The 12,032-nt window shown below is 42.2% G+C and overlaps 1 protein-coding gene and 1 pseudogene; both read right to left on the bottom strand.

Annotated features, from left to right (window-relative positions):
* The window catches only part of Erich1 (glutamate-rich 1), a gene marked incomplete at its 5' end in the record, with an annotated part of 52,793,804 nt that overhangs the window by 26,957,831 nt on the left and 25,823,941 nt on the right, over positions 1-12,032 (bottom strand).
* Calcoco2-ps1 (calcium binding and coiled-coil domain 2, pseudogene 1) lies at positions 961-2,395 on the bottom strand (annotated as a pseudogene).

Genomic DNA, 12,032 nt, shown 5'->3' with positions numbered 1-12,032 from the left:
TGGGACTCTTTGCCTCCCAGTGGGTTGCCTTGCCCAATCCTAATATGAGAGTTTGTGCCTAGTCTTTTTTTTTTTTTAATCTTTATTAACTTGAGTATTTCTTATTTACATTTCGATTTTTATTCCCCTTCCCAGTTTCAGGGCCAACATCCCCTAACCCCTCCTCCTCCCCTTCTATATGGGCTTCCCCTCTCCATCCTCCCCCAATTATCATCCTTCCCCCAACAATCATGTTCACTGGAGGTTCAGCCTTGGCAGGACCAAGGGCTTCCCCTTCCACTGGTGCTCTTACTAGGCTATTCATTGCTACCTATGAGATTGGAGCCCAGGGTAAGTCCATGTATAGTCTTTGGGTAGTGGCTTAGTCCCTGGAAGCTCTGGTTGCTTGGCATTGTTGTTCATATGGGGTCTCGAGCCCCTTCAAGCTCTTCCAGTCCTTTCTCTGATTCCTTCAACCGGGGTCCCGTTCTCAGTTCAGTGGTTTGCTGCTGGCATTCATAGGCAGCGGTTCTAACGATTAGGGGTTCTAATGATTTCTGGCTAGACAGCCTTCTCTGATAGGATCATTTACAGTAGAAACCATATTCTACACAGAATATGGCCCAGCACAGAGACGCGCAGGCTGGAGTGCTCAGGCAGGGATCAGTGTAGGACCCGTGTCCCAGGAGACCCATCTCCGTGTTGCTCTGTAGGTCTTCATACAGAATGGATAAATCAAAATACAAATCTTTGGGCTCCAGCTGCTCCCAGCTTGCGTTCATGTAAGGGGATCCTCCTGAGTTACCAGTATATGAGTCTTCATCATATTCCCACAGCAAGGGGTTTGAGCTGCCAGCTCTTTGAGCTGAGGGGACCTCGGGCTCAGGAGCAACCTGGGGTGAGGGGGTCTCGGGCTCATAATCAACCTGAGGTGAGGGGATCTCGGGCTCAGCAGCAGCCTGAGGTGAGGGGGCCTCAGACTCAGGAGCAGCCTGTGCTGAGGGGCCTCAGGCTCAGGAGCAGCAGCCTGAGGTGAGTGGGTCTCGGGCTCAGTAGCAGCCTGAGCTGAGGGGGCCTCAGGCTCAGCATCAGCCTGAGCTGAGGGGGCCTCGGGCTCAGTAGCAGCCTGAGGTGAGAGGGCCTCGGGCTCAGCAGCAGCAACTTGGGGTGAGGGGGCCTCAGGCTCAGCAGCAGCAACTTGGGGTGAGAGAGCCTCAGGCTCAGCAGCAGCAACTGAGCTGAGGGGGCCTCAGGCTCAACAGCTCCTTGAGATGAGGGGACCTGGGGTTTAGCAGTTCCTTCATCTGAAGAGTCCTCCTTGTTGTCCAGGGAGCTCTTCAGTGCCTTGTTCTTATTCTTCAGGAGAGAGATTTCTGTTTTTAGTCTCCTGTTCTCTTTGTGCAGGAAGTCGCTCTCTTTCTGCAGGAAGTCGCAGTCAACCTTGATGTTGCTGAGCTGTTGTTGCAGAACGACAACTCTAGCCTTTAGCTCCTGCTCTTTCTTCCATACTGCAGTTTCCTTCTCCTTCAGCATTTCCAGTCTGTTCAAGCTCTTTCCAGTGCTGCTTCTGTTCAGTGAAGCTAGAGGAGAGCTGACTGTTGCTTTCTTTCTCGAGCTGTTTCAACTGCTTTGTCTTTTCTTGATCTTTCACGATAAACTCCAACAATTCTCTTTGTTTATCGATCAGCTGGGTCAGAAGCCCTTCTATTCTGATGTCCATGTTCTGCTTTTCCGAGCTTATCTTCTGGTTGTATTCTTCCAGGTGGAGTATCTCACTCTCCCAAGATGCTTTCTGTTCCTCCCAAGAGGCCTTCTGTTCCTCCCAAGAGGCCTTCTGTTCCTCCCAAGAGGCCTTCTGTTCCTCCCAAGAGGCCTTCTCTTCCACTTCCTGTCCTAAGCTCTCATTCATCCTCTGTGTTGCCTCCAACGCCACCTGCTTCCTCTGGAGCTGCTCATGGAGGTCAGCATACTTGTCTTTCAGCTTCTGGTTTTCTTGGTAAAGCTCCTCCCTGAGCTGTTCCATCTTGTCTATCTTTTCCTTATTGATAACAATCATTATGTCCTCCTCAGAGTCTGGACGGAACTGGAAGGGGATTCTTATTCCTTGGACCAAACCATCTTCATCCACATAGCAGAACTGGTAATGCTCTTCATCCTTGGGAAGATAGTAAGCTTTGAATTGGATTTTCTGCTGTGTCCCTGATTCTGTGTTTAGGTCATCGGGCAAGGGGGCCCACATGAAGATGTAATACTCCTGGGTCATCTCCCACCCTACTTTAAAGATGCCGATCCAGTCTTTGGGACAAGGGACGAACTTTTCAGTGAGGGTGTAACAGCACACGACATCTCCAGGAATATAGAACTTCTCCACATTGTTAAACAGAACCTGAGAGAAATTGCCATGGCGCTCCTCCATGGTGGAGTCCAGGCACAGCAGCCGCACGACAGCAACAGGGCACACAAGAGCTGGTGGGCGAGATTAAATACCAAAGGGATGGTAGAGCGCTTACCTAGGAAGCGCAAGGCCCTGGGTTCGGTCCCCAGCTCCTAAAAAAAAAACCAAAAAAAAAAAAAAAATACCAAAGGGATCGCCAGGCCCCGCCCATGGTGTCACACAATTTACAAGCCCCGCCCCCGCCGCGGGACACCTGGGACTCTTACTGTCTTCCTACTTAAACTTAAAATCATGTGCACATGACTTTAAAAGCCTATGATAAAACTCTGAGACCATCATAGTTATCAAATGTGACATAGGGCAACCTGTGTAACTCAGTTCACTTCTAGAATGAGAAGACACATCCTTGATATAACTAAGAGTGGAGAACTAGTTTGAGTAGCTCTGTCCACTGGGAGGACAGATCAAAGACAGGGATGAGGGAACGGTCTACCAGGGCTTTAGAATTTATCTTATAGCTGTAAACACAAGAACCTAGAAATCACTTAGGGAATGGTTTAGTGAATTTGATGATAGATCATCTGGATTTTTCTAGAGGTCTGAAAACCATGAATCAATATCAGGTTTTTTCTAAGCAGTACTGTATCCGTGGGACTTTCAGTGCAGATGCTTAGAGAACAGCTCAATCTACATGCCAATTAAACCCAGAGTCAAACTTGCAAATGCCACCTAGGTCAGAGCTTTTACAAAACAGCATTAAAAGAATTTCATTCAAACAATTGCCATACCCACTTTCAAGTCCAAATCAGGCTCCTCTAGATGGGTCTAGATGTTGAAATGAGTTGGGTGAAATGAAGTGGATAAAGGGGTAGTAAACTAGTTTACAGGATGTGCTTTCTCTTTAAAGCCTAATGTGTGTGTGTGTGTGTGTGTGTGTGTGTGTGTGTGTGTGTGTGTGTGTGTGTTGGAAGAAGAACAGTCTGTGCAGAAAGATTATATATGACAGGACAGAGTCCTTTCATTTGTAGGATAGATAATGAGGATCTACACCCAAGTCTAGAACATCTTTTCAACAGTTAGGGGACCCAGGCAGAAAGGTATAGATTGGGAGGAAAGGGGGACTTACCAGATGAGATGCTGGAAGAGGAAGAAAGCAGTCTGAGTATCTAGTAGGTTGTTTTAGAAGTGTCTCACAAGGGACCAGTGGTTGATTTCATTTAGGATAGGCCTAGACTTTGACATAATGCAGTCATGGTTGGTTAGATTAGGCTGGATGATGAAACATGATTTGGGATACTACAGAGGCATGCATTCAACGGTGGCCAGATTAGGCTTGGCATTGGGTTTTAACCAGGGCTTGCTATACCCACTTGCAGAAAAACCATGGATCAGGTGGTCTTACATACACAGAAGGTTATACCGTGGGTACTGAGAAGTGTGGTAGAATCAGCAGAGAAGGGATCAGTGGCTAAATGTTCATAGAACGTTGTTTAGGGAAACCTAGAGTTTAGCAGCAATGCCTGCTGGGTGATCACATTAAGCTCAGGCCAAATTACGATTCTGTCTGCTTTTAAAAGCAGTGTGTGTGTGTGTGTGTGTGTGTGTGTGTGTGTGTGTGTGTGTGTGTGTGTGTTTAATGTTTAATAGGGATGTTCAACTTTATTTCTAAGAAAAACAAGATTTGCTTATATTTACTTTAACACAACTTTGCAGATATCTTCATCATCTTAATTTATAGGCAAAGTTGATTAATAATTGTCAGGATCCATCATTTTATGTTATAGACTTTCAGGAAATCATATCCAAGCTTTAATTACTTTCTCATTCTGGTCAAGGGAAATGATAAAGCTTAAACACCCAAGAGGATAGTAGATGTAATCAAACTCAGGACTGAAATCAAACAAACAGAAACAAAGAGAACTTTACAAAGAATCAACAAGACCCAGAGCTGGTTGTTTGAGAAAATCAAGAAAATAGACAGAGCATTAGGCAAACTAACTGAATGGCAGAAAGACTGTACCCAAATTAACTGAATCAGAAATTAAAAGGAAACAAAACAAAGTATACGGAGGAAGTTCAAGAACCATTAGGTCTTATTTCAAAAGCCTGTACCATACTAAATTGGAAAATCTAAGTGAAATTATGATTTTCTAGACAGCTATCAATATTAAAGTTAAATCAAGATCAGGTGAAGTTTATGATTTTCTAGACAGATACCAATACCAAAGTTAAATCAAGATCAGAGCTAGCTAAATAGTCCTATGGTCCCTAAGGAAAGAGAAGTAGTCATTAAAAGTCCCCAAACAAAAAAGCCCAGGGCCAGATGATTTTAGTTCCAAATTCTATTGGACATTTTAAGAAGACCTAATGCCAATGCTCCTCAAAGTATTCTACAAAATAGAAATGGAAGGATCATTGACATACACTTATTTATAAAGGCACAGCCATCCTGATATCTAATTGACAAAAAGACTCAACAAAGAAACAGTACTTTAGACCAATTTCTCTTATGAACATTGATGAAAAATAGGCAATTAAAAACTTGTACACTAGTCTAATAACAAATAAAAGATGTCACCCACTATGAACAAGTAGGCTTCATCCCAGTGATATAGGCATGGTTTAGTATATGTGAATATATCACTGTAGTTCATTATGTAAACAAAATAAGATAAAAAATTCCACAGGATCCTATCATTAGAAGCTGAAAGGGCCTTTGATAAAATTCAATATCCCTTCATGTTTAATGTTTTAGAGAGATGGGGGATAAAAGGCAAATTATAATAAAGGCAGTAAACAGTAAGCCAGAAGCTAACATCAAATTAAGTGAAGAGAAACTTAGAGCAATTCCAGTAAAATCATGACCAGTACAGTACTTGAAGTTCTAGCAAAAGCAATAAGACAACAAAAGGTGATGAAGCAGATACGAATTGGAAATGAAGAAGTCAATATCACTATTTGCAGGTGTTATGATAAGTGAGTATATATATGAAACCACAAAAATTCTACTAGAGAAGTTCTATAACTGATAAACCCCTTCAGCAAAGTGGTTGAAATTAACAAAATTAACACAAAGAAATCAATAGCCCTTATTATGCAAATATTAAACAGCCTGAGAAAGAAGTTAGGGGGACAATACCCTTTAAAATAGCCACAAATAATATAAAATATTTTAATATATATCTATATAATCAAGTGAGAAACCTATATGACAAGAACTTCAAGTCTCTGAAGAAAGAAATTGGAGAAGATATCAGAAGATGCAAAGGTTTCCCGTCATCCTGGATCAGTTTGATAAACATAGTAAAATGGTGATCTTACCAAAAGAAACTTACAGATTCAATGAAGTTCCCTTCAAGATTCCAAAACAGTACAGATCCTGAAAAAACAATTTTCTACTTCATACAGAAACAAACAAGCAAGCAAACAAAGAAACATGCAACCCAGGATAGCTAAAATAATCACTGACTTCAAATTTTACTAGAGGGAAATAGTAATAAAAACTGCATGATTTTGGTATAGAAACAGACAGGTTGCTCAATGGAACTAAGAACACAGAAATTGACCCACACCCTCATAGACATTTGCTTTTTGGTAAGGAAGCCAAAACCATACAATAGAAAATATAGAGCATCTTCAACAAATACTGCTGGTCTAATTGGATGTCTGCTGGTAGAAGAATGCAAAAATGGTCCATATTTATCACATAGGAAAAAAGGAAAGTCCAAGTGTATCAAAGATTTCAACATAAAACTGGATACACTAAATGTAATAAAGGAGAAAATAGGGAATAGCCTTGAATTCATCAGTACAGGAGACAACTTTCTGAACAAACACCAGTCTCAGGTATTACAGATCCTCCAAACAGCACAACCAGGGGGGCTGTACCTGAGATTGATCCTCTCTTCTCTGCCTCTGGATTCCATGCCACTAAATGGACTGCCTTGTCTGGCCTCAGTGGGAAAAGATGTGCCTAGTGGGTTTGACAACCAGAGCAGGAGCGGGGCTTCCCCTTCTCAAACCAGAAGGATAATGGGTATTTGGAGGACTACTGAATGAAAAGATAATGACAGGAGATGAGGGATGATATTGAGTTGTAAAGGGAATAAATAGATAAATCTAAAAAAAAGATCAAATAATAAGTAAATGAGACCTCATGAAACTGAAGCGCTTCTGTAAGTTAAAGGACACCACCAGTGGACCACTTGAGAGTCTACAGATTTGGAAAAGATCTTCACTCACCCTACAGCACACACACACACACACACACACACACACACACACACACCAAAAGTTAAGACACAAACAATCCAAATAACACCATTAAAAACTGCAGTCCACACCTAAACAGAAAACTTGAATGACTGAGGAGCAACAATTAAAGAACTTCTGGGTGAATCACAATCTGTAACCTCCAGCTGTATTACAGAGCAATAGTGATAAAACCTGTATGGTATTGGTACAGAGACAGGCAGGTAGATTAGTGGAATCAAATTGAAGACCCAGAAATGAACCCACGGAACTATGGTCACTTGATCTTCGTCAAAGGAGCTAAAACCATGCAGTGGAAAATGGCAGCATTTTTAACAAATGTTGTTGGTTCAACTGGAGGTTAGCATATAGAAGAATGCAAATTGATCCATTCTTATTGCCTTGTACAAAGATCAAGTCTAAGTCTATCTTGGACCACCACATAAAACCAGATACAATGAAACTATCAGGAGAGAAAGTGAGGAAGAACTTCGAACACATTGGCACAGGGGAAATTTTCCTGAACAGCAATGAACACCAATAGCTTATGTGCTAAGATCAAGAATTGACAAATGGGACCTCATAAAATTGCAAAGCTTCTGTAAGGCAAAGGACACTGTCAGTAGGACAAAATGACAACCAACAGATTGGGAAGAGATCTTTACCAATCCTACATCTGATAGAGGACTAATGTCTAATGTATAGAAAGAACTCAAAAAGTTAAAGTACAGAGAACCAAATAATCCTATTAAATATGGGTTGCAGAGTTAAACAAAGAATTCTCAACGAGGAATATCAAATGGCCAAGCAGCCCCTAAAGAAATGTTAAAGATCCTTAGTCATCAGGAAATTCAAATCAAAAACAACCCTGAGATTCTACCTCAAACTAGTCGGAATGGCTAAGATCAAAAACTCAGGTGACAGATGCTGGTGAGGATGTGGAGAAAAAGGAACACTCCTCCACTGTTGGTGGGACTGCAGCCCAGTACAACCACTCTGGAAATCAGTCTGGAGGTTCCTCAGAAAATTGGACATTGCACTACCTGAGGACCCAGCTGTACCTCTTTTGGGCATATAACCAAAAGATGATCCAAAGTATAACAAGAACACTTGCTACACTATGTCCATAGCAGCCTTATTTATAATAGCCAGAAACTGGAAAGAACCCAGATGTCCTTCAACAGAGGAATAGATACAGTAAATGTTGTACATTTACATAATGGAATACTACTCAGCTATTAAAAGCAATGACTTTATGAAATTCTGAGACAAATGGATAGAACTAAAAAATATGATCCTGAGTGAGGTAACCCACTCACAAAAGACCATACATGGTATGCACTCACTGATAAGCAGATAATAGCCTAAAAGCTCAGAATACCCTAGATACAATTCACAAACCACATGAAGCTCTGGAAGAAGGAAGACCAAATTCTGAATACTTCAGACCTTCTTAGAAGGGTGAACAAAAACAGTCTGGTGACAAAGTGTGGAGCAAAAACAAAGTCCATCCACAGACTGCTCCACATAGGAATGCATCCCATATATAGCCACCCAACCCAGACACTATTGTGGATACTAAGAAGTGAATGCTGACCAGAGCCTGATATAGCTGTCTTTGGAGCGTCTCTGTCAGAACCTGTCAAATACAGAGGCAGATGCTAGAATCCAAACATTGCCCTGAGAATGGGGTCCCCAATAAAGGGTTTAGAGAAATGACTAAAGTAGCTGAAGCAGTTTGCAACCCCATAAGAGGACAATATCATCCAAACAGACAGCTGAGGACACAGGGATGGACCTATGGCTCCATCTGTATGTATAGCAGAGGATGGCTTTGTTGGGCATCGATGGGAGGAGAAGCCTTTGATCTTTTCAAGGTTTGATGTCCCAGTGCCAAGGCAAGGAGGTGGGAGGGAGTAGGTGAGTGGGTGAGGGAGCACCCTCATAGAAGCAGGGGTCGGGTGGGATAGTGTGTTTCGGTAGGGGAAAAAAGGAAATGGGATAACGTCTAAAATGTAAATGATAAAATTCAATTGAAAAAAATAATAAATATATTTACATTTCTTGCTTATTTGATCTATATTCTCTAATTTCGAAATCTGATATTCTATCCTTCCTTGCTTGACTTATTCTAACTGTAAGGCTTTCCTTGAGTTTTGCTGTTGAGCTATTCAGTTTCTCAGGTCTACCTTCATTTTTGTTTGAGTCTTCTTTAAAGTTTCTTTCTCTTCTTCTTCTTCTTCTTCTTCTTCTTCTTCTTCTTCTTCTTCTTCTTCTTCTTCTTCTTCTTCTTCTTCTTCTTCTTCTTTTCTTCTTCTTCTTCTTCTTCTTCTTCTTCTTCTTCTTCTTCTTCTTCTTCTTCTTCTTCTTCTTCTTCTTCTTCTTCTTCTTCTTCTTCTTCTTCTTCTTCTTCTTCTTCTTCTTTGTTTGAATTCTGTTCTCAAGGCCTGGATTGTCTTGTTCATTTACATGAGACTTGTGTTTGTGTTTTCTATATTATCAATAAGAAATTTAGCTTCCTTTTGACCAGGACTTGGTATACTCACTTGCAGAAAAAACTCAAAAAGAAAAACTTGCCCTTTCTTGGCTACAGGGCAGACTATACCCTGGGTACTGAGAACTGTGGTAGAATCAGCGGAGAAGGGATCAGTGGATAAGTTCCTTAAGTTCTTTCTCCTTAATTTAATTGAGTTTAAGGATTCTTTTAAAATAGTCCTTAAATTTTTTTTTATATTTTATTTCATTTATTTTATTTTTTTTTTCTTTTGTTTGAGACAGTCTTTCCGTGTAGGAGAGTCTGGCACCTTAAACACTACTCTTTTTTTTTTTTTATTAACTTGAGTATTTCTTATATACATTTCGAGTGTAATTCCCTTTCCCGGTTTCCGGGCAAACATCCCCATCCCCCCTCCCCTTCCTTATGGGTGTTCCCCACCCAACCCTCCCACCATTGCCGCCCTCCCCCCATAGACTAGTTCACTGGGGGTTCAGTCTTAGCAGGACCCAGGGCTTCCCCTTCCACTGGTGCTCTTACTAGGATATGCATTGCTACCTATGGGGTCAGAGTCCAGGGTCAGTCCATGTATAGTCTTTAGGTAGTGGCTTAGTCCCTGGAAGCTCTGGTTGCTTGGCATTGTTGTACTTTTGGGGTCTCGAGCCCCTTCAAGCTCTTCCAGTTCTTTCTCTGATTCCTTCAATAGGGGTCCTATTCTCAGTTCAGTGGTTTGCTGCTGGCATTCGCCTCTATATTTGCTGTATTCTGGCTGTGTCTCTCAGGAGCGATCTACATCCGGCTCCTGTCGGTCTGCACTTCTTTGCTTCATCCATCTTGTCTAATTGGGTGGCTGTATATGTATGGGCCACATGTGGGGCAGGCTCTGAATGGGTGTTCCTTCAGTCTCTGTTTTAATCTTTGCCTCTCCCTTCCCTGCCAAGGGTATTCTTTTTCCTCATTTAAAGAAGGAGTGAAGCATTCACATTTTGATCATCCGTCTTGAGTTTCGTTTGTTCTAGGGATCTAGGGTAAATCAAGCATTTGGGCTAATAGCCACTTATCAATGAGTGCATAACATGTATGTCTTTCTGTGATTGGGTTAGCTCACTCAGGATGATATTTTCCAGTTCCAACCATTTGCCTACGAATTTCATAAACTCGTTGTTTTTGATAGCTGAGTAATATTCCATTGTGTAGATTACCACATTTTCTGTATCCATTCCTCTGTTGAAGGGCATCTGGGTTCTTTCCAGTTTCTGGCTATTATAAATAAGGCTGCGATGAACATAGTGGAGCACGTGTCTCTTTTATATGTTGAGGCATCTTTTGGGTATATGCCCAAGAGAGGTATAGCTGGATCCTCAGGCAGTTCAATGTCCAATTTTCTGAGGAACCTCCAGACTGATTTCCAGAATGGTTTTACCAGTCTGCAATCCCACCAACAATGGAGGAGTGTTCCTCTTTCTCCACATCCTCGCCAGCATCTGCTGTCACCTGAGTTTTTGATCTTAGCCAATCGCACTGGTGTGAGGTGAAATCTCAGGGTTGTTTTGATTTGCATTTCCCTTATGACTAAAGATGTTGAACATTTCTTTAGGTGTTTCTCAGCCATTCGGCATTCCTCAGCTGTGAATTCTTTGTTTAGCTCTGAACCCCATTTTTTTTTATCCCCCTCCCCCCTCCCCTTCCTTATGGGTGTTCCCCTCCCAACCCTCCCCCCATTGCCGCCCTCCCCCCATAGTCTAGTTCACTGGGGGTTCAGTCTTAGCAGGACCCAGGGCTTCCCCTTCCACTGGTGCTCTTACTAGGATATTCATTGCTACCTATGGGGTCAGAGTCCAGGGTCAGTCCATATATAGTCTTTAGGTAGTGGCTTAGTCCCTGGAAGCTCTGGTTGCTTGACATTGTTGTACTTTTGGGGTCTCGAGCCCCTTCAAGCTCTTCCAGTTCTTTCTCTGATTCCTTCAACGGGGGACCTATTCTCAGTTCAGTGGTTTGCTGCTGGCATTCGCCTCTGTATTTGCTGTATTCTGGCTGTGTCTCTCAGGAGAGATCTACATCCGGCTCCTGTCGGTCTGCACTTCTTTGCTTCATCCATCTTGTCCAATTGGGTGGCTGTATATGTATGGGCCACCTGTGGGGCAGGCTCTGAATGGGTGTTCCTTCAGTCTCTGTTTTAATCTTTGCCTCTCCCTTCCCTGCCAAGGGTATTCTTTTTCCTCATTTAAAGAAGGAGTGAAGCATTCACATTTTGATCATCCGTCTGGAGTTTCGTTTGTTCTAGGGATCTAGGGTAATTCAAGCATTTGGGCTAATAGCCACTTATCAATGAGTGCATACCATGTATGTCTTTCTGTGATTGGGTTAGCTCACTCAGGATGATATTTTCCAGTTCCAACCATTTGCCTACGAATTTCATAGACTCGTTGTTTTTGATAGCTGAGTAATATTCCATTGTGTAGATGTACCACATTTTCTGTATCCATTCCTCTGTTGAAGGGCATCTGGGTTCTTTCCAGTTTCTGGCTATTATAAATAAGGCTGCGATGAACATAGTGGAGCACGTGTCTCTTTTATATGTTGAGGCATCTTTTGGGTATATGCCCAAGAGAGGTATAGCTGGATCCTCAGGCAGTTCAATGTCCAATTTTCTGAGGAACCTCCAGACTGATTTCCAGAATGGTTTTACCAGTCTGCAATCCCACCAACAATGGAGGAGTGTTCCTCTTTCTCCACATCCTCGCCAGCATCTGCTGTCACCTGAGTTTTTGATCTTAGCCATTCTCACTGGTGTGAGGTGAAATCTCAGGGTTGTTTTGATTTGCATTTCCCTTATGACTAAAGATGTTGAACATTTCTTTAGGTGTTTCTCAGCCATTCGGCATTCCTCAGCTGTGAATTCTTTGTTTAGCT

Source organism: Rattus norvegicus, chromosome 16 (assembly GCF_021556685.1).
Source record: "Rattus norvegicus strain SHRSP/BbbUtx chromosome 16, alternate assembly SHRSP_T2T, whole genome shotgun sequence".
Lineage (NCBI taxonomy): Eukaryota > Metazoa > Chordata > Mammalia > Rodentia > Muridae > Rattus > Rattus norvegicus.
Note: the sequence above shows the minus strand (reverse complement) of the source record. Positions and strands in the feature narration are given on the sequence as shown.